The 24218-nt window shown below is 38.2% G+C and overlaps 1 non-coding gene across 1 annotated transcript; it reads right to left on the reverse strand.

The window, feature by feature from the left end:
- Positions 1-749: 749 nt before the first annotated feature.
- LOC148577750 (small nucleolar RNA R71) lies at positions 750-857 on the reverse strand. The gene has a single exon (XR_015904298.1). It is a non-coding gene; the product is annotated as a small nucleolar RNA R71 (small nucleolar RNA).
- Between the last annotated feature and the right edge of the window lie 23361 nt (positions 858-24218).

The following is a 24218-nucleotide window of genomic DNA, read 5'->3' on the forward strand; positions in this document are numbered from 1 at the left end:
TTTCGAAAATTCTTTCCCTCTTCTCACATCCTTCTATTTAAGGACTAATGCTCCTCCACTATCAACAATTCGAACTCTATCCCTCTTGATAAGTTCGAATTCTTCTCTTTCTACCTTCTCCTTCTATTCTTCTTTTCCTCTGACACCTCAAGGAATATCTATACTGTAACATAGAGGATTCCATTCTTTCTTGTTCTCTTCTCTTTCATATGAGCAAGAGCAAAGACAAAGGCATCCTTGTTAAAGCTGATCCTGAACCTGAAAGGACCTTGAAGAGAAAGCTAAGAGAAGCTAAAGCACAATTCTCCCTAGAGGGCCTAACAGAGCACTTCAAGAAGGAAAAAGCCATTGCAGCCGAAAACAACAATGCCAACAATGCAAGAAAGGTGCTTGGTGACTTTACTGCACCTACTCCCGACTTCTATGGGAGAAGCATCTCAATCCCTGCCATTGGAGCAAACAACTTTGAGTTTAAGCCTCAATTAGTTTCTCTAATGCAACAGAATTGCAAGTTTTAAGGACTTCCATTGGAAGATCCTCATAAGTTCTTAGCTGAATTCTTGCAAATCTGTGACACTGTCAAGACCAATGGGGTTGATCCTGAGGTCTACATACTTATGCTCTTCCCTTTTGCTGTAAGAGATAGAGCTAGGACATGGTTAGATTCACAACCCAAAGAAAGCCTGAACTCTTGGGAAAAGCTAGTCAATGCCTTCTTGGCAAAGTTCTTTCCACCTCAAAAATTAAGCAAGCTTAGAGTGGAAGTCCAAACCTTCAGACAGAAGGAAGGAGAATCCCTCTATGAAGCTTGGGAAAGATACAAGCAATTGATCAGAAGGTGTCCTTCTGACATGCTTTCAGAATGGAGCATCATAGGTATCTTCTATGATGGTCTGTCTGAACTGTCCAAGATGTCATTGGACAGCTCTGCTAGAGAATCTCTTCATCTGAAGAAGACACCTGCAGAAGCTCAAGAACTCATTGAGATGGTTGCAAATAACCAATTCATGTACACTTCTGAAAGGAACCCTGTGAATAATGGGACAAGTCAGAAGAAAAGAGTTCTTGAGATTGATACTTTGAATGCCATATTGGCTCAGAACAAAATATTGACTCAGCAAGTCAATATGATTTCTCAGAGTCTGTCTGGAATACAAGCTGCATCAGTCAGTACTAAGGAAGCTTCCCCTGAAGAAGAAGCTTATGATCCTGAGAACCCAACAATGGAAGAAGTGAATTACATGGGAGAACCCTATGGAAACACCTATAATCCTTCCTGGAGAAATCATCCAAATCTCTCATGGAAGGTCAATTGGAAACACCTATGGAAACACCTATCGAAGTGGATTTTTTGGAGCTACAGAAGCCCAATTGGTGCACTCTTAATTGCATGGAAAAGTAGACATCCTGGGCTTTTCAGCAATATATAATAGTCCATACTTTGCCCGAGATTTGATGGCCCAAACAGGCGTTCCAAGTCAGCTTAAGAATTCTGGCGTTTAATGCCAGAACTGGCATAAAAGCTGGAGTTAAACGCCCAAACTGGCACAAAAGCTGGCGTTTAACTCCAAGAAAAGTCTCTACACGTGGAATCTTCAATGCTCAGCCCAAGCACATACCAAGTGGGCCCGGAAGAAGATTTTTGCATTAATTACTTATTTCAGTAACCCTAGGCTACTAGTTTTCTATAAATAGGACCTTTTGCTATTGTATTTTCATACTTTCATAGACCTGTTCACGTTTGAGGCTGGCCTCACGGCCATGCCTAGACTTCTTGTTCTTATGTATTTTCAATGGTGGAGTTTCTACACACCATAGATTAAGGTGTGGAGCTCTGCTCTTCCTCATGAATTAATGCAAAGTACTATTATTTTTCTATTCAACACAAGTCTATTTCTTCTCCAAGATATTCATTCGCACCCAAGAACATGATGAATGTGATGATTATGTGACACTCATCACCATTCTCACCTATGAACGCGTGACTGACAACCACTTCCGTTCTACATGCAAACAAGCTTGAATGTGTATCTCTTGGGTTTCTAATCTAAGATTAGAGCCTTCGTGGTATAGGCTAGAATTATTGGCGGCCATTCCTGAGATCCAAAATGTCTAAACCTTGTCTGTGGTATTCTGAGTAGGATCTGGGAAGGGATGACTGTGACGAGCTTCAAACTAGCGATTGTTGGGTGTGTGACAGACGCAAAATGATCAATGGATCCTATTCCAACATGATCGAGAACCGACAGATGATTAGCCGTGCGGTGACAGCGTGCGTAGAACATTTTCACTGAGAGGACGGGAAGTAGCCATTGACAACGGTGATGCCCAACATAAAGCTTGCCATGGAAAGGAGTATGAATGATTGGAAGAAGGCAAATAGGAAAGCAGAGGTTCAAGAGGAACAAAGCATCTTCATACGCTTATCTGAAATTCCTACCAATGAATTGCATAAGTATCTCTATCTTTATCTTATTTTATGTTTTATTCATCTTTTAATTATCAATCCTCTATAACCATTTGAATCCGCCTGACTGAGATTTACAAGATGACCATAGCTTGCTTCATGCCGACAATCTCCATGGGATCGACCCTTACTCACGTAAGGTTTATTACTTAGACGACCCAGTGCACTTGCTGGTTAGTTGTGCGGAATTGTGACAAAGTGTGATTCACGTTTGAGAGCTCCAAGTCCTTTGGCACCATTGTTGATAGATTAGTTGTTGCATTGCATGATAGATTGCATATTAGTTAGAATTTGTACATATTTTATTACTTCTTTTTATTTTAGGATTACTTGGTTAGGGTGATGACTTCTTTTCCAAGAAAAATTATTTTTAAGGCTCCCAACCAATTTGAAAAAAAAAAATCTTGTGTGAACTTACTTGAAAAATTTATTTTGGAATATTGTTTTTGAGCTAAGAACATAATTATGTGAGTTTTGAGCCAAATTGTGTGGTTACATCTTATAACCACTTATTTCCATTCTTGTGTGTATTATTCTCTTTCTATGATTGTAATCTTTGATTTGTTTGATTCTTTATGTCCATTATACCATGTATACATGCATTTATATGATTGAGGCCATCATTTCATTTAGCTCACATACCCAAATGGCCTACCTTTCATCAACCATTGTTAGCCAAATTTTGAGTCTATTTAATCCCTTTTGTTCTTAATGTTAGCATATCACTACCCCTAAGTGAAAAATAATAAATGTCCTTAATTTGGATCTTTGTTTAGCTTAGGCTAGTGAGAGTGTGTATCATTTAGGTATGGGAAACTTGGAACATTGGTTGAGGTAAAAGTGTATTTTGTATTTTTGTTGAAGATTTTTGGGAATTGGGTACATATTCATGAACTATATGTAAAATCATATGCATTGATATGTTTGTATATACTTTAGAAAGAAAAAAATTATACGAAAAAAAATAGAAAAAAAGATAAAAGATAAAAAGAAATAAAAATGAGACAAAAATGTCCCAAAGTAAAGTTCAATAAAAATCAATGCATATGGAATGTGAATTAAAGAGAATGCATGAGTATGTGAAAAAGTGGGAATCATGGGTAGCTAGGTTGTGTATTAGAATTGTATAGGTTGTTATATGTATTAGGTGAGAGCTTAGGCTAATCAAAGATTCAAATTTCAAGCTCACTTGACCATATGCATCCTACCTTGACCCTAGCCCCATTACAACCTATGAACAAGACCTCATGATGAATGTATGTATGCATTGAATAATTGTTGATTGTTAGATGAAAAATAAATCTTGGAAAGCATGAGTAGAAGAGAATTGAGTGATTGACCCTATACACTTGAGCGACTAGAGTGGATACACTTCCGGTGAGGGTTCGATGCTCAATTCCTTGTTCCCGGCTTTCATGAGCTTTTCTTCTTGCAAGTCTATTTGTGCTTCATTTTGATATTTGAATTGGTAGGATTCATGAGTTATCATACTACTTAGCCCTACTTGATATATATTATTGGGGATTGACTTACTTTTAACTAAGTAGGTAGAATCATTTTGCATTTAGTTGCATTCATGTAGATAGGTGCATATAGTTTATTTGCATTGAATAAATGTTGATACCCTTTTCTTGTCCTTCTTTATGCTTAGCATGAGGACATGCTTGGTTTAAGTGTGGGGAGATTTGATAAACCCCGATTTTGTGGTTTATCTTGTGCTTAATTTGGGGAATTTTATCAACTTTTCTCACATTCTCCCTTGATTTGTGCTTAAATGTGAAAACATATTTTTTAGGCCTTAAAATAGCTAAATTCAATTCACTTTAATTCCATTCGATACCTTAATGTGTTTTTTGAGTGATTTCAGGTTCATAAGGCAAGTATTGGATGGAAGAAGTGAAGAGAGAGGCATGCAAAGTGGGAGACCTCATGAAGAAATGAAGGAACCACAAAGTTGTCAAGTCTGACCTCTTCGCACTCAATTGACCATAACTTGAGCTACAGAAATCCAAATGAGGCAGTTCTAGTTGCGTTGGAAAGCTAACATCCGGGGCTTCGAAATGATTTAAAATTTACCATAGTTTTTTGACGTATAGGGGCGCGTATGCGCGCATGACACGCACGCACTGATGGATCAGCGTGGGTCCATTTTGGGTAACTCGTTGGGGGCGATTTGTAGCTCATTTTGGGCCCAATCCAACTCATTTCTGATGCTATTGAACCCAAGGATTGGAAGGGGAATGAAGCAAGTAGTCATGATTGAGTTTTCATCATGTTTTAGGGTAGAATTCTAGAGAGAGAAGCTCTCCCTTCTCTCTAGAATTTAGGGTAGTTTAGGTTTAATTTTCTTAAATCAAACTTTTAATTCATGTTTTGATTTTGTTTCTCCTTTTAATTTCTTATTGTTACATCTCTATTCTTCTAGTTTCACTTGTCATTTCCTTTATTTTGTCCTCTTTTATGTTTATGAACGCTTGTTGATTTTAATTTCCTTTTAATGCAATTTTATGTTTCCGTGCTCTTTTATGTTTATCTTGGTTGTTATTGTTGATTTCTTGCGGTATTCATGGGTTCCTTTAATTCTTGCATTTTATGATGTTTACTTTTCTTGCACTCTAGGTGTTTGATAGAATGTTTCCTTTAGTTTTTGAGTAGCTTTCTTTGCTCTTGGCCTAGGTAGAGGGAATTGAGTGACCTTGAGTCTCAATGAATTGGTGATTTGAAAACCCTTGGTGATCAATTTGATATCCATTGACACTAACCCACTACTAATCTAATTAGTAGATAGGTTGGGACTTATGGGTTGATGTGATCAAGCTTATTTGACGTACCTCAAGCTTAGGAGTAGATATTACGTACTTAAGGCTTTTGGAGGTAGACTTAACAGGTTGGCCTCTCATAATTATCAATATTTGGTATGTAGACAAGGATGGTGATCTCAATTACCTATGTCTAGCCAAGAGTTCTTTCCATTTCTTTTATTAGTTCTTGTTATTTTACTTTCTTGTCATTTATTTTTCTTGCCAATTATAAATCAAACCCCCCTTGATCTTCATAGCCAATAATTGAGCACTTCAGTGCAATTTCTTGTGAGATGACCCGTAGTTAAAATACTTCGGTTAATTCTTATTTGGGGTTTGTTAAATGTGACAAACTAAATTTTTTATGTGAGAAATGTTTGTTGGTTTGGAGCTATGCTTACAACGAAGTTCTTATTTCTATAAGAGAAATTCTAAACCAACACGACAAATCTCAACTTATCAAAAAGCTCCAAGTCACGCGCACGCGTGAGCCATGCGTGCACGTCAATGCTCGCTGGTTATCTCCTTTATTTCTTGTGGTCTTTTTATTTTTGCAAGCTTCCTCTCCATCCTCTAAGCCATTCCTGCCCTATATAGCCTGAAAACACTTAACACACAGATCACGGCATCGAATGGTATAAAGGGGAATTAAAATACACAATTTAAAGGCTTAGGAAGCAGGTTTTCAATCATAGAACATAATTAGGAAGAAATTGTAAAATCGTGAAAGTTGTATGAATAAATGTACAAAGACTTGATAAAAACCACTCAATTGAGCACAAGATAAACCATAAAATAGTGGTTTATCAGTACTCTTGATGTATCAATTTGCTTTAACCATATGCACTTGTCATAGAGAAAAAAATATGAAATAAAAGAAAAATATAGTAATAAGATGGGACAAAAGTTATCCCAAAGAAAAAGAAAAAAATGAATAAGAAATGCATCTGTGTTTTGAATAGAAACTAAGGCATGAATTTGTGTGAAAAGAAGTAATGGGTGGTTAGAATGCATTTTTGTGATTTGGTTGATATAGGTTGAGTGAGATACTTGAGCTAATCAAAGATCCAATTCTTTAGTCCACTTAGCCATATCTATCCCACCTTAACCCTAGCCCTATTACAACCCTAATAAGTCCTCATGATAATTGCATTCATTCATCATATGTTTGTTGATTGTTAGATGAAAGGCAAATCTTTGAAAGCATGATTAGGAGGAGACTTGAATGATTAAACCCAAAACACCGAGTGATGAGAGTGTATACGTACCTAGTAAGGGTTCGATCACTCAATTCTATGTTTCCACCACACTTATCATGTATTCTTGCAAGTTGCTTCATGTTTAAACTTGAATCAATTCTCTAGATTTTGCTTGAATCGAATTATCTCTTTGCCTTGCCCAAATTGTCTATAATTGCTTGGGAATTCGATTGTTTGTTTTTACCAATTTCATATATATACTATAGATAGATATATAGATATAGATAGTATATAATATACTTGCATGTATATAGATAGTTGCATTTAATAAGTTGAACCCCTCTTGATTGTTTTCGTTGTTGGTTTAGCATGAGGACATGCTATTGTTTAAGTGTGGGAGAATTGATGAGTCCATATTTGATGGTATATTTTGACTTAATTTGGATGGATTCTAGCACATGAACTCACACTTAAGCACCAAAATAGCATACTTTTGTGTTTTGTCCCCAATTTGATCCTAAATGTGAAAACATGCAATTTTGTGCTTGAAATGAGCAATTTAATTCTACTTTTATTCTATTTGATGCTATGACATCTTTGCTGAGTGTTTTTAGGCCTTAAAGGCAAGAATGGATAGCCAAAAGTGGAAGAAAGCATGTACGAGGGAGAAAACATGAAGAAAACAAGGAAAAGCACACACAGCAAGGTGTGCGTGCACACAAGCAAGCTTGCGTATGCACAAGACCGAATCGGCCAAGTGTGCGTGCGCACAAGCTTGCGTGCGTACGCACAAGAAAGAATTTCCATGTGTGCGTGTGCACGACCACCTGTGCGTACGCACAGGTCAACATTCAGCCAAGTGTGCGGCTGCACACATCTGTGCGTCCGTACAGGTCCTTGCACGTGATTTTGTTAATGAAACACGTGCTGTGCATTTTTTGAGGGCTTTTGGCCCATTTTGGAAGGCTTGGATACTGATTTTGGAGTCCTATATAAGAGGGATTCAACACATATGAAGAAGAAGCTGTCATTAGGGTAGATTAGGTAGAAAATGCATTAGGAGTAGGAGTAGGAGTAGAGTAGAAAATGCTCTCTTAGGGTTTAATTTTCATTTCCATTGTAGCATTTTATAGCAAGCTTAATTTTGAATTTTGATCATCTTTAATTGCAAGTACTCTTGATCTTGTCTTTAATTACATTGCTTTTGCCTTTATTTTCTTATGCTTCAATTTACTTTGTTTATAATTGCAATTTTGAGTTTCTTAAAGTTTTGATTGATGAATTTAATGTTTCATGCTTTCTTTTCATTTGTTTGGATGTTTATTGTTGATTTTCTGCATAGTTGGTTATAGCTTTCTATTTTACTTTGCAATTTTCCATGTTGTTATTTTATGCACACAATGTGTTTGTAAAAATGCCAATTATGAGTTTTGAGTAGATTTTTCCACCTTGGCTTGTGGTTTGAGTTCTTAGGATACTAGAGTCATAATCTCTGACATTTAGTGGTAATTCTTGGGTAGTTAGTTGACTCTTGTTTCCGTTGACGCTAGCTTTTTATCAATTAGTTTGGTAAGTTAGCTAGGACTTATGGATTAAGGTCAATTATGCTTGCTTGACTTACTCCTCGATGGTTGGGGTTGACTAGGTGAGATTGACTCATCATAATTACCATAGTTGTGGTTATGGCGATGATATGATTCCTTGGATCCTCATTCCCAAGTCAAGGCTGTTTCATTGCATTTTTAGCATTTTCACTAGTTTTGATCTTATTTTCTCTTTACTTGCCTTAATTCCCAATTTTGATCATTGCTTAGTTCTTTTATTGCTTAGTTCTTTTAATCTTTAGTTCTTTGATTTGCAAACCCCTTTTTGCCTTCACAACAGAAAGAGTAACATTCCAATTGCATCCTAGGGAGAACGACCCGAGGTTGAAAGACTCTCGGTTTATATTTTGTATTGGATTTAATATTTGATCTTGAGAATTCGTTTTGGTTTGGACTATGCTACCAACGAATTGATTCTTGTTTTGATTGATTCCAAACTATACACGAATTCTCTTTGTCAAATTTGGTGCCATTGCCGGGGAACTAGCGTCATGAGTACTATATTTTGGTTGTTGTTAATATGCGAATAGTGTGAATAGATGCTTTTTGAGTTATTTGCTTGTTTTTGCTATTAATTAGGATTTTGTTTCTTTTGTTACTTGATGTCTTTAGTTTTTATTTTATATTTCCTCTATGAGTTATCACCCTCTTGGTTTGGAGTTTGGTTGTGCTTATTTTGTAGGGCTTGATAACCTCAATTTTAGATTGCATCATGGGATTGGAGTATCAATTTTGTAAGGAGCCACCTCCTCTATATTACAATGAGCCATGCCTTTCCCAATGCACATATGGTGGATTTCACTTTGATTATGCACCTCCACCACCATATGCCTATGACCCATACCCCAACACAACCCTCAATCACCATATTTTCAAACACCATATCAATACCATCATCCACTTCCTTACACACCACTTCAAGATACCTACCAACATGAATCACCTCCTATATATATAACTTTCCTTCCAAACAATAAACCCCTTTTTCATCACAATTTGAAACTTTTCCACCCTTGTCCCAAGAACCACAAGACCTTCAAACGTTTCTCCAAGAGCAAGAAGGATTTTGAAGCACACAAGGGCAATTTATGGCTACCATAGCTGAAGCGGTGAACCGCTTGGTTCTACTACGCTCATCCGATCAAGGCACTCCTCTTGAAGAGTCTGAAGGAGCAATTGAAGGGTGTAGTGAAGAGGAGAGCATGGAGCCACAAGGGAAAGAAAAAGGGGTAGAGCATGAAGTGAAACAAGAGGGGGGAAGTGGAGTATCTGAACTGCAGGAGAGAAAGGGAGAATTGAGGGAAATTGATCAAGATGAAGATTCCATCATTGATAATTTTTTGTCCTCCTTGATCAATCTCCTTAATGATCCTAATGAGCCTCTCCCCATTGAGTTTGAGAGAAACATGGAGGTAGACTTCTCACAACCTCCTTGTTATGATGTGTGTGATGGGGAAGAGGAGGAAGAGGTTGGTGAGGAAGGAGTTGACAACCAAGAACATATTGAGTGGGTGGCAATTTCACCTATGAACTTCATTGGCCCCATCAATATGCTATCTTGGAGACGGATTACCAACTCAAGGTCCTTCTTGGGTTGGTGCATGGTGAGGTGAAGGATGTTGGTTGCCAAGTAAATCCAAGGTTCTTCAAGAAAAGCAATTCAAGACTTGGAGTTCAAGCATGATGTCAAGCACGATTGGGTAATTTTTGGAAAATGTTGGGTTGTTACAAGGGTCAGTTAGGAGCTTATCCATCCGACTTGAAGCATAAAGATCAACAAGAAGGTGAACGGGAAACTAAAATATGGGATCCCAGAGGAGAGTCAAAGACCAAGCTTGGATGAAGGTTCAAGGAGGAGTGGAAACACAAGCCACCCTAGCTAGAGTCTCCTCAACAAGTCTAACTTAAGCACTATAAACCAAAGTGCTAGGTGGGAGATACCCCACCATAGTAACATCTTTCTTACCCTTTCTCTTTGTTTATAGTCCTAGTTTCTTGCATGTTTGCTTGTCTTAGTTAGCTTAGGATTGGTTTAATATTGTGTTCAGAAAGGTTGGTTTTAGTATAGATCATGATTTTATGATATTTTGAATGTTTTGGGGTTGAAATGTGGATTAAGCTAAGGCCTACTACCTTAGAAATGAAAGAAAATTTTTTGCAAAATAGGGCATCTGTGCGTATGCACGCTGCTGTGCGTGCGCACACAACTCTGAGTTTCGTGACCTGTGCGAGTGCACAAGCCTGTGCACCCGCACCCTCTTTGTATTGCCCTCTGCTCACAGTGCCAGCACAGCATGTGCGTGGGTGCTTCCCTGTTTTCCTTAGTCTATGTGTGCGCACCACCTTGTGCATATGCACGCACGTTCCTTACCGCGTTCTCTGTACGGCCACACTCCATCCTTCTCTTCTCGTTCTTCTACCTTATTTTCTACTTATTTTACTTCATTTTCATTGAATCTCATTTTTGTTTTATTAATTATATTTGTTTTTCTTTAAGTTGTTTGTTAGGTAAATAAATTGCAAGTGTTTGGTTGTTGTTTGATTGGGTTGCTTGTTGATTGAATTTCATCGATGCACCTGTATTTTACCTTCAATTACTAGCACCTACTTGGATTTGCACATTACATTTTGTTGCATATTAGGTGAAACTTTTATGAGTGCACATGGAATTTAGTGAATTGAATTGAGTTGCTTGTTCATCATGGATTTTTAAGTCAATATAATTACATCACAAGGTCTTTGTTTCTTGTTAATGCTTTGCATTTGTTTGAGTTAGCTTAACTTGATTCTATCACGTTTGTCACTTCTTGTAACAAAAACCTTAACCGTGTGATTATTTGATTTTTCCTAAGGATGAATAAGTATTTTTCTTTTCATCATTTCATTGGTTATTGTTTGTTGTGCTACTTTATATCAATTTTGCTCTTTCACTTGCACACCTTCAATATCCAATAATTCCTACATTCAATTCACTCTTGTTGTAGTTGCCTAAGTTTGCATGTGCTTAAAGGTTGCTCATCCATTAATTGCATCTTAGGCAATTTAATTGAGAAATTCGTGCTTACTTTTTGATTGTGAGGATGCCATTTTAACCGGCCGTTGTGTGTAGTCTAACCGCACGCATAATTGGAATATACACATGGCTCATCTTTTTATCATACCACACCACTATGCAAAATTCCTTAATTAGATGCTTATTTACTCTCTCCTTTACCTTTTTGTGCTACTTGCCGTATGATTCCTAATTATACTTTATTCATTCTTTCTGAGAATGAGACGTGAAGGCAAGGAGCCGGGAGAGAAGAAGGACGCCGTGGATGAAGATGCCGAGAATGCATTGGACTTGGCGGTCTTTACCAACCCAAGCCCCCGCATCCGCCAGCTGAAGGTGGAGGCACTTGAGAGACATCCCCCCATATTGTGTTCGTTCAAGGAGGATTGTGCAATGCTTAAGTGTGGGGGAGGATTCGCCATTTTTGGGGAGTAAACTTACCTTTTCTGAACACTTTGCATTTTATTTTTTGTTTCTTTTATTAGGTTTCTTGTAGATATTTGGAGTGTTTTTAATTGTTGCATTACACTTTCTTCTAGTATATATATATATATATATATATATATATGCATCTTAGTTCATCCATAGTTATTGTATTTTTTGCATCTTATGCATAGTATATATTTTATAGATAGAAGTTGTGGTTGGATGATGTGAATAGTATAGCACCTAGTTCAATTTTGTCCTAATTGTTCATGTTAGTTTTTGCGATGTTGAATTAGGAATGGAACTAGGAAATTTTTAAAAAATTGCATCCATCACAACATACATACATACATATAGGAAATAAGTTTTGGTGAAAAACAACAAGGATTTTCCAAGAATTTTATTTCAAGGGAATTCTATTGAATTGATTTGGAAAATTATTTTTACACTTGCTTGAATGAATTTTTATGGAACATAGAAGGAGATAGAATAAAATGCCTTGTGAGTCTTTGAGCTTTAATGAGTGGTTACACATTCTAACCGCTAATTTTGTTCATAGTGTGATTTTTCTCCTTTTATGATTGTAATCTTGGTTTTGCTTGATTCTTTATTTCCAATGTTTGATATTGTGATTGCATTTAGCATGATTGAGGCCATCTTTGAATTAAGCTTACTCAACCATATAGCCTTACCCTTGCATCTACCCTTGTTAACCATTTTTGAGCTTTTTAATTCCCTTTGTTCTAATTTTTAGCACATCACAATCCTAACCAAAAAACCATGAATAACCTTGAATTGCATCTTTGATTAACTTAGGTTGAGGTGCGTGTCATTTAAGTGTGGGGGAAATTTTGGGAAGCATTGGGTAGAGAAAAATTCTGTTTTGGGTACTTATTGAAAGATTTGGAAAAATAGGTGTACATTCATGTATTAATTTGCTTTAACCATATGCATTTGTTATAGAGAAAAAATATGAAATGAAAGAAAAATATAGTAATAAGATGGGACAAAAGTTATCCCAAAGAAAAAGAAAAAAATGAATAAGAAATGCATATGTGTTTTGAATAGAAACTAAGGCATGAATGTGTGTGAAAAGAAGTAATGGGTGGTTAGAATGCATTTTTGTGATTTGGATGATATAGGTTGAGTGAGATACTTGAGCTAATCAAAGATCCAATTCTTTAGTCCACTTAGCCATATCTATCCCACCTTAACCCTAGTCCCATTACAACCCTAATAAGTCCTCATGATAATTGCATTCATTCATCATATGTTTGTTAGATGAAAGGCAAATCCTTGAAAGCATGATTAAGAGGAGACTTGAGTGATTAAACCCAAAACACCGAGTGATGAAAGTGTATATGCACCTAGTGAGGGTTCGATCATTCAATTCTATGTTTCCACCTCACTTATCATGTATTCTTGCAAGTTGCTTCATGTTGAAACTTGAATCAATTCTCCAGATTTTGCTTGCATCGAATTATCTCTTTGCCTTGCCCAAATTGTCTATACTTGCTTGGGAATTTGATTGTTTGTTTTCACTAATTTCATATAGATACTATAGATAGATATATAGATATAGATAGTATATAATATACTTGCATGCATATAGATAGTTGCATTTAATAAGTTGAACCCCTCTTGATTGTTTTCCTTGTTGGTTTAGCATGAGGACATACTATTGTTTAAGTGTAGGGGAATTGATGAGTCCATATTTGATGGTATATTTTGACTTAATTTGGATGGATTCTAGCACATGAACTCACACTTAAGCACCAAAATAGCATACTTTTGTGTTGTGTCCCCAATTTGATCCTAAATGTGAAAACATGCAATTTTGTGCTTGAAATGAGCAATTTAATTCCACTTTTATTCCATTTGATGCCATGACATGTTTGTGGAGTGTTTTCAGGCCTTAGAGGCAAGAATGGATAGCCAAAAGTGGAAGAAAGCATGTACGAGGGAGAAAACATGAAGAAAACAAGGAAAAGCACACATAGCAAGGTGTGCGTGTGCACAAGCAAGCGTGCGTACGCACAAGACCGAATTAGCCAAGTGTATGTGCACACAAGCTTGTGTGTGTATGCACAAGAAAGAATTTCCATGTGTGCGTGCGCACGACCACCTGTGCGTACACACAGGTCAACATTCAGCCAAATGTGCGGACGCACACATATGTGCGTCCGCACAGGTCCCTGCACGTGATTTTGTTAATGAAACACGTGCTGTGCGTTTTCTGAGGGCTTTTGGCCCATTTTGGAAGGCTTGGATGCTAATTTTGGAGTGCTATATAAGGGGGATTCAACTCATACGAAGAAGAAGCTTTCATTAGGGTAGATTAGGTAGAAAATGCATTAGCAGTAGAGTAAAAAATGCTCTCTTAGGGTTTAATTTCCATTTCCATTGTAGTATTTTATAGCAAGCTTAATTTTGAATTTTGATCATCTTTAATTGTAAGTACTCTTGATCTTCTCTTTAATTAGATTGCTTTTTCCTTTATTTTCTTATGGTTCAAGTTACTTTGTTTATAATTGCAATTTTGAGTTTCTTGAAGTTTTGACTGATGAATTTAATGGTTCATGCTTTCTTTATGTTTGTTTGGATGTTTATTGTTGATTTTGTGCATTTTTAGTTATAACTTTCTATTTTACTTTGCAATTTTCCATGTTTTAGTATTATGCACACAAGGTGTTTGTAAAAATGTCAATTATTAGTTTTGAGTAGATTTTCCCACCTTGGCTTGTGGTTTGAGTTCCTAGGATACTAGAGTCATAATGTCTGACATTTAGTGGTAATTCTTGAGTAGTTAGTTGAATCTTGTTTCCATTGACGCTAGCTTTTTATCAACTAGTTTGGTATGTTAGCTAGGACTTATGGATTAAGGTCAATTATGCTTGCTTGACTTGCTCCTCGATGGTTGGGGTTGACTAGGCGAGATTGACTCATCATAATTACCATAGTTGTGGTTATGGCGATGATAGGATTCCTTGGATCCTCATTCCCAAGTCAAGGCTCGTTTATTTCATTTATAGCATTTTCACTAGTTTTGATCTTGTTTTCCCTTTACTTGCCTTAATTCCCAATTTTGATCATTGGTTAGTTCTTTTATTGCTTAGTTCCTTTAATCTTTAGTTCTTTGATTTGCATACCCCAATTGCCTTCACAACCGAAAGAGTAACATTCCAATTGCATCCTAGGGAGAACGACCCGAGGTTGAAAGACTCTCGGTTTATATTTTGTATTGGATTTAATATTTGATCTTGAGAATTCGTTGTTGGTTTGGACTATGCTACCAACGAATTGATTCTTGTTTTGATTGCTTCCAAACTATACAAGAATTCTCTTTGTCATCCACAAAAAATGCATGGTTTTTTGTTTCCTTCCAAAGTTTTCTTAATGGTTGAAAACATGCTTTTTAGGCCCTAAATGAGTTATATTTTAAGCTTCCTCTATTACCATTCGATGTCGTGATCTGTTTGTTGAGTGATTTCAGAGTTTATAGGGGTAAGAATGGTCTAGAAGAGAGAAAGAAAGCATGCTTAAGTGGAAGGAGCATGAAAAATGGAGCTTTGGAGTATTGGCACCGACGCGCACGTGCAGCCGACGTGCATGCGTGGGAGCTAGATCTTGGATTGGCGCACGAGAAGGGACGCATATGCGTGGCTGGCCAGAAGTCTCATCGATGCGTATGCATGCTTGATGCGTACGCGTGGTTCGCAAAAACCCATCAACGTGCACGCGTGACGCTCAGCACGTGACTTCTTTATTGAAATCGTGCCTAGCAATTTAAGAGGAGCTCCTGGCCAAATTTTAAGCTAAATTCTGGAGGGAAAAGACTAAAAGGACCAAGGATTGAAGGAGGACACACTTTTACACACTTTTAGTTAGTTAGTTTTGGAGGTTATGTTTTTAGAGAGAGAAACTCTAACTTCTCTCTAGGTTTTGGCTTTCTTAACTCTAATTTCTCTTGGATCCTTTGGTTAGATCTGAATTTGATTCAATTTTCCATTGCTCTTAATTGTAGATCTTCTTCTTCTACTCTCAATTTAGTGTTCTTGTTACTCTATCATTGTAGATCTTGGATCTAGACTTTGTTACTTTGATTTCTATTAATGCATTGAGGAATTTCATGTTCATTATTGTTAATTGTTTGGTTATTGTTAATTGTTTGCAATAGATAGCTTTAATTCAAATTCTCTTCTCAATTTCATGATTTCTTCCATTATTGCTCACCAAATGTTTGAGAAAATGTCAACTATAGCTATGGAGTAGATCTTCACTCTTGGTATAGGGGTTGGGTAATTGGAGACACTTGAATTGTCAAGGTCTATGGTTGATTGACAATTGGAAATTGCTAATTGATTTGAATGACACTCACTCTAGTCTCTCCCTAAGATTTGACTAGAACTTGTAGACTCAAATTGATTATCTCCACTTGATTTTCCTTTATAGTTGGAGGTTAACTAAGTGGAGCAATAGCCAATTGATGTCACAATTGATAGAGATAATGATGATAGGAATTCCAATTCCCATCCCTAGCCAAGGCTTCTATATTGATTGATTGTCATTCAGTCTTGCTTGATTTCAAGTTCTTGTGTCCCTTAGTATCATTGTTATTTGTTCATTGTTTTAATTCAAGTCTATTTATATTTCTCATATTCAATCTCTAAACACCAAGAGAATCCCTAATCAATGATGTGCACCTTAAAGCAACTCCTAGGGAGAACGACTCAGGACTAATACTCTCGATTATTGATTTGAATTGTGGACACGCATTTTCTATGTTTGATGCGTTATAACTTGTTGGTTTAGACTATACTCACGATGAATTTATTTGGTGAAATTCTATGACGACAAAATACCGCGCGTCAAAATGGCGCCGTTGCTGGGGAGTTGCATATGTGTGCCATGTTGTTGGTTAGTGTAAATATGTTGATATGTGAATACTTGCATTTTCATTTATTGTTTGCTAGTTCAATTGTTAGTTTGGATTAATCTTTGTTTAGTGAATTTTCTCGTCATGAGCTCTATGCCTCTTTCATTGAATGACGGGTACACTACCGGATCCGAGCTTAGCCACTTTTGATCCCGAAATTGAGAGAACTTTATCCGATATTAGGCAAGCCCGAAGTAGGTTGGCCTTTGGAGGTGGTAAAAGGGTTCCTACCAATTTACCAACCTTATCCGAGGTTAAATCGGAAGCATCATTCGAAGAAAGAACGATATACTCTTCCATTGATACTACTAATACCTCTTCCATTGACCTAGGTACCGATACTATGGCCGCTCCAAGGAGAGTCACTCTTAAGGAGGCCGGTGCTCCGGACTTTGTTCTTCAACCGCTTTAAGTGCGTCATCCGGAGTTGAATGCTAATTTTGAGCTTAAGACCGCTTTGATTAATCTTCTACCAAAGTTTTATCGACTCTTCGATCAAGATCCGATCAGACACCATACAGACTTTCAAGGTGTATGTTCAACAACAAGGTGGGAGAGTTCAGATGAGGTTGCTATTTGGTTGTTTGCCTTCCCATTCTCACTTGAGGGAAGAGCCAAAGAGTGGTTCTACACTTTTCCCGATGAGATTGTTAGTGATTGGAATTTGCTTAGAAGGGAGTTCTTAGATAAATTCTTTCCTCTGGAAGTGACAGATAGATTGAGAAAAGAGATTTCATGCATTGTCCAAGGTGAAATGGAAACTCTATACAAGTATTGGGGTTTCGGAGGCTTCTTGACTCATGCCCTCACCATATGATTGACACTCTAGTGTTGTTTAGCTATTTTTGCCAAGGAATGAAACCACAAGACAAGATTCTCTTGGATGCCTCAATCAATGGTTCCTTGACAAAGTATAGAACGGCGGAGGAGGCATGACAATTAATCACCGATTTGGCCAAGTCCACCCAACATGCTAGACAAAGAAACCATCATCCAAGAGCCATAAATGAAATTTCTTCTAGTGGTGAGACCGCCGCCCTTACCAAGACCTTGGGAGAAATGACAAACATTCTCAAGCAACTCCAACTCAATCAATAACAACCTCCACCTCCTCAACAACAACAAAGTCAACAGTTGGTCCCCCAAAGAGTATGCGGAATTTGCTCTTGTTACTCCCATTACACCGATGAATGCCCAAACCTCCAAGAAGATAATACCTTGGCGGCTACTAATGCCTACTACAATCGTCCAAACCAAAGGTATCACTAACAAGGAGGCAACTATAATCAAGGGGGTAATTATAATCAAGGTTGGCAAGATAATTTCAACCAAGGATGGAGGGACAACTATAATCAAGGAGGAAGGGACAATGGAGGGAACCAAAGGTGGAACAACAACCACCAACAAAACCGATACCAACAAAACCCTCCATATCAACACCAAAAGCAAGGCAAACCATACCAAACCTACCAAGCACCTCATCAAAGGCAAGCACCCCCACCCAACCAACCACAAGCCCCCCAAATCACTTATCCTTCTTCTTCCTCCAACCAAGATGAGACACTCCACTCCATTCTCTAAGGACAAAAGGAGCTTCGAACCACACTTGTCTCAAGCCTTACCGGTCTTACCTCTACCATTCAAGCCCTTCTTTCCCATATAGATCCGCCCTCCACTTCTACTACTCAACCCTCTAGCTCCAGTGCCTTACCCTCTCAACCTTTACCCAACCCCAAGGGTGGCATCAATGCCATCACCTTGAGGTCTGGCACCAAATTGTAAGAGAGGAGTGAGCCAAGCCCAATAGAGGTCACTCAAGATGAGGATGTGGTTGAAGTAGAAGAAGTCAAAGAGGAGGATGAGGTACAAGAGGAAGTTGAAGAAGTGATTGCTCAACCAAAGGGTGGAATTCCTAAGGATGGAAATGTCTTGTAAGAAGCTACTTCAATTCCTTTTCTCACATTGGCAAGGAAAACCAAGAAGTAAGTTGAGTTGGACACCAAAATGGTGGAGATATTCAAGAAAGTTGAGGTGACAATTCCTCTCTTTGATGCTATCCGCCAGGTACCTAAATATGCCAAGTTTTTAAAGGACTTATGCATGAACAAGGAGAGAATTCATGACTTAGAAACTATTCCATTGGGAAGCTCAATTTCTGCTTTAATGGATGATATATGATAAACCCCGTTTTTAGAGTTTATCTTATGTTGAATTTAGAGTATCTTGTCAACCTTTTCTCACATTTATTCAATAAAATGGCATGATTTTGTGATTCTCCCTTAATTTGTGCTCAAATGTGAAAACATACTTTTTAGACCCTTAATTTGATAATTTTAATCTCTCTTTGATTCCACTAGATGCCTTGATTGGTTTGTTAAGTCATTTCAGATTGAAAAGGCTAGGAATGGATCAAAGGAGTGAAGAAGAAAGCATGCAAAGTGGAGAACACATGGAAAAAAGGCCAGAGATTTGGATGCAACCATCCACGTGCACGAACAGTGTACGCGCACGCGTGGATTGCAAAAACTTCAGGGACGCACACGCGTGCTGTACGCATCGGTGCTGGCACGTAATTTTTAAGAGAAAATGTGCCCAGTGAATTCACAGAGGCTGTGGGGCCCAATCCAAACCAACTTTGGCGCCAAAATGCTTAAAAGGACCAAGGATTGAAGGGGAATGCATCTTGGATCATTAGGAATCATCATTAGGAAGTTTAGATCTAGTTTTAGTGTTAGTTTTAGAGAAAGAAGCTCTCACTTCTCTCTAGAATTAGGATTAGGTTTAGGTTAATAAGCTTAGATCTAGATTTTAATTCATGCTCTCATCCACTTCTACCTTTCAATTCTTTGTTGTTATATCTTGTTCTTCTATTCTTTTGTTGCAATTCCTTCTATTTTGTTCCTATACTTCGTTGTAGATCTACTCTTGTTCTTCTATTTTCTTTTAATGCAATTTGAGGTATGATGCACGGAAAACTTGTCTCTTAACAAATTTCCTTCGGCAAGTGTACCGAATTCGTCGTCAAGTAAAAACTCACAATAGAGTGAGGTTGAATCCCAAAAGGATTGATTGATCAAGCAACTTTAATTAGAAGAATGTTCTAGTTGAGCGAATCCAGGATTTGAGTTTAGAATTGCAGAAAATAAAATGGCAGAAAGGTAAATGACAGAAAAAGTAAATGCTAGAATTAAAGAAGTGAAAGTAAATTACTGAAGTAAATTGCAGAATTGTAAATGGGAATGGGGGAATTGCTCATAAAAGTAAGTAACAGAAAATAAAGAGAATGGGTAAGATCAGAAATGGGGAGTTCATTGGGCTCAGGAGATATTGCATTCTCCGGATCAGTTTCCTTTTCATCTCTTCCTCAATCAATACACTCATTGATCTCCTTGACAATCTTAAGTGATTGAATTACAATTTCTTGTAATTCAATCTCTCAAATCTTGATCAATAGCCAATTCCTTGGTCAATTGCTCATGAGAAGAGATGACGTATAGTCACTGATTATACCACATGCATTTTCCAAATCAAGTGTTGAGAGGATTATAGTCATATATCCATCCAAACCCAATTTGGTCCAGCATGAGAAAGCATTTCTAGCTTGATCTCTTCATTCCTCTTTCAAGGTTTAGAAGAGATCCAAGTATGAATAGCTTCTTTTCCAAGATAACTACCCAATTGGATGAAGATCGAAAGCTTTCAAGTAAAATCAAGAGAAAAGATAGAAGAAGAACAATGAAAACTAGTATTGATCCATCAAATTACAACAGAGCTCCCTAACCCAATGAAAGGGGTTTAGTTGTTCATAGCTCTGGAAAATGAAAACAAAGATGGAGAATATATGATGATACTAGAAGTGCAGAGAAAGTAAATACAGAGAGTAATTCTATGCCAAGAGGCTCCCTATCTTTTCCAACTCTCTAAATAATTCAAAGCTACTCCTATATATACTACTCTTCTACTCTTCTGGTTGGTTCTTCAAGTCTTGGGTCTGGGCCTTTGGATCTTGAGTTTGAAGCAGTTATCTTCTTCATTGGGCTTGGCTTTACTTGCAGAGAGAAAGTGTGAAGTGGGCAGAGACTTTAGCTCAGGACGTTAGTGGTGTTAACGTTCAGTGAAAATATGGGTTCGAGAACGTTAGTGACATTCAACTTTTTCACTAACGTTCCTTACCCAAGTAAGAGCCACGTTAACCTCAACGTTAGTGGCACAAACGTTGCCACTAACGTTGCCTCTTTGTCCTTCGCGCACGTTGTTGGGACTCAACTTTCCCAATAACATTGAGAAGCCTCCCCCTTCCCTACGTTAGAGTCCACATTAACTTAGTTAACGTGGCTCTTTTAACGTAGGCTTGCCAACCTTCGAGAACGTTAGTGACACTTAACATTGTCACTAACGTTCCAATGTGCCCCTTAGCTCCCACGTTAGAGTCCACGTTAACTAGGTTAACGTGGCTTCTAACGTGGCCATGCTAGCCATCTCCAACGTTAGTGACAAAGTTGAGTGTCACTAACGTTGGCTCAACATTTCCTTATCCACGTTAGCTTCCACGTTAACTAAGTTAACATGGCTCATGGTGGCATGTGTGGGCTCTTTCCAACGTTAGTGACAATGTTGGGTGTCACTAACGTTGGCGTTACCTCTCTTCTTCACGTTAACTTCGACGTTAACTAAGTTAACGTGGGAGTTAACGTGGCTTATTGGGGCTTGTGTGGGTTCCTTCCAATGTTAGTGACAATGTTTAGTGTCACTAACGTTGTCGACCACCTTGTTTCCTCACGTTAGCTTTCACGTTAACTAGGTTAACGTGGGAGCTAACGTGGCCTAGTGTGACTTGGCCAACGTTAGTCATAATGTTGAATATCACTAACGTTGGCTTCCCCCCTTTCTTCTTAACGTTAGTGGCCACGTTAACTAAGTTAACGTGGCCACTCATGAGCTTGGTCCAACGTTAGTGATAATGTTAAGTGTCACTAACATTGGCTCTATTTCCTTTCTTCCACGTTAGAATTCATGTTAACTTAGTTAACGTGACTCTTAACGTGGGCAATGATGGCTTCGAGAGCGTTATTGGCAATCACTTTTCTCATTAACTTTGCAAGTTACTCCTATTCCACGTTAGTGTTAACGTTAGTGTAACTAACGTAGCCACTAATATGGTTCTTCTTTGCTTCCTTTGTCCTGAAATCAAGCAATAAAGTGCATCAAAGTTCTAGTCCAAGTCATGGGAAATGCAACATCCAATTTATCCTTAAATTCATGCAAAATCCTCATGAAATCATGTAAAGTGCACAATGTATGCTTGAATCAAGATGTTAGTGAATATCTACCCAAAACTAGCTTATTTCCTAAGGAAATGCATGAAACTACCTTAAAAACAGTAAAGAAAAGGTCAGTAAAACTGGCCAAAATGCCCTTGCATCACAACACCAAACTTAAAGCTTGTCTGTCCCTAAGCAAGTACTGGAACAAGAGAATGATGAATGGAATGCCAAGAGAAATGAGTCATTCTTGTGGAAGTCATGTCCCTGGTTTTATGGTGGTTTCATGCAAAGCAACTTAGGTTTATTCCTAGCTTTCAGACCTTTATCATGTCCTAGAATACTCACTGTGATTGCATCCCATGAAACTTTTATTTATTGATCCTTTTGTTGTTATTTCAGGGCTTATTTGTGTTCTTAGGCTAAGTGTTTTGTAAGGGGGCAACTCTTTAAAATAAACTTTCAGCCAACACTCCCGAACCAGTTGGTTCAAGGTGCTAGGTGTTGAAGCACCCCTAAGGACTTACTTGCTCAAGTCTCTCCCCCATACATACACACCACAGGCACATAGTTTATTTATTTTCTTTTCTTGAGACCTTGGTGTCCAGCACCTCTTTGGGTTACTAAATGCTCTGTAGTGAGGGTTACTCTTGATAGTGGACTTTCAGCTGATAATCCCGGGTTAGTTAACCCAAGTTACCAAGTGATAAGGCACCCCTAAGAGCTTATTCATCCAAGTAGATCCCTCACACAGGAACACCATAGACACATGCCTCAAGATTAAAACCATTGGTGCCTAGCCTTATTGCTTACTCTTTTTCTTTTATTCCTCAGCTTTGATTGTTCTTTTCCTTTTTCTTATTAGGATCTTCTTATTTAGCTAGTCTCATGGGGTGTGTCTCAAGCATAGTATTCATGACAGACAGTTGTCCTCCCACCTTATAGTTGAACCAACTTAGCTAACTTATGACTATACCATAAACTCATGAACTTATTCCATAGTATGAACTCTACTCTGGTCTCTTAAAAACACTCATTCTCTTTTCATTTGATTCAAAGGGACAGGCATACAAGTAAGTAAGGAGATGATGTAGTAACATAAAGACTAGCAAACATAGACCTATTCAGAAAGAAAACTTTAAAGACAGAATTTAAAAAGTTCAACTAACATGGAAGCATGTTCTATTTCATACAAGATCTTCCTTATTTAAAGCATAGAAAAAGATGGACCAAAGAAGGAACTCCACCACCTTTTACTCTTGTGGATGCCCATGCTTTCTTCCTTGTTTGTCTTCTTTGTGTCCTCTTGCATTTCCTCGCATCCGTGCCAATCTTGCTTGCTTCCAATCCTCAAGTGCCTTCCTCACTGATTCATGACTCTCTTCCACCCTTTGTCTTTCTTCTCGTGCTAATTCATCCCTCATTTCTTCATACATTGTGATTCTTGGATGCAATATAAGCAGCCGTCCTACCAAGTAACCGAGCCTGGCTTGAGTATTTATATGATGCCCAGTCTCGCTCATGTAAACTCCTTCTGCGAATGCCCTTTGCTCGTCCAATAGTTCTGCTTGTTCTATTTGTCTTCGATGCATCTCATGTATATGTGCACCTTGATGTGCTTGGATGTTGATTAGCCTCTAGATGGATTCTTGTTGCTCATTTTGCCTTTGTTCCATCCTGTGGAATGTTTCACTCCATTATTGTCCTTGACTCAGTTGCTGATCCATCATTTGCTTTTGCCAATCCCCTTGTTGAGTCATCCATCTTGAGAGTGACTCCTCCTGCTGCCCCATCATCTGTAGTTGAAGTTCTCTCTGTGCTCCTTGGCTTTCCAAATATTGTCGAGATAGCCCACCAATGGCCTCCTGCAATTGGTGCATATCCAAGGTGGCTGGTGCTTGCCCTTCTACGGCTTGTCCTTCTACTACTTGAGGGGCTGCCCTCTTCCTTTGCTTCCGTTGAGGCAGGAGGGATGCAGTGGCATGCATTCATTGAATGGTTATTAGAATGCCCTCTTTTATCCACACGGGGTCCTCATCTTCAAACACCACCCCAGCTTTCTTGCACAGTTGGTAGATAGTGCTGGGGTAACCTAACTTTCCCCTTGAGTCGCTTTTCTCTGCCATTTTTCTAATCCCTTCTGCTATGAGTTCATGAACCTTGATCTCTCCGCCTTTGAGTATACAGTGCACCAGTGTGGCTCTCTTGAGATTCACCTCCGAGTTGTTTGCTGCTGGGAGGATGGACCTCCTTACAATTTCGAACCACCCTTTTGCTTCCGGGGTGAGATCTGCTCTTTTGATGAATCTTGGTCTCCTATCTGCATATCTTTCCCAGTCAGCTCCTGGTACACAAATGTCTTGCACAATCTGGTCATGATCAGGGTTGTTGTCCATTCTTGAATGATAACTCTCTTCTTCAAACGGTATGGACCGCAGCTTTAATGCCCTCATGACACTCATGGGACCAAAA

The sequence above is a fragment of the Arachis ipaensis genome, chromosome B1, assembly GCF_059453495.1.
Source record: "Arachis ipaensis isolate K30076 ecotype BB chromosome B1, ASM5945349v1, whole genome shotgun sequence".
NCBI classification, from domain to species: domain Eukaryota; kingdom Viridiplantae; phylum Streptophyta; class Magnoliopsida; order Fabales; family Fabaceae; genus Arachis; species Arachis ipaensis.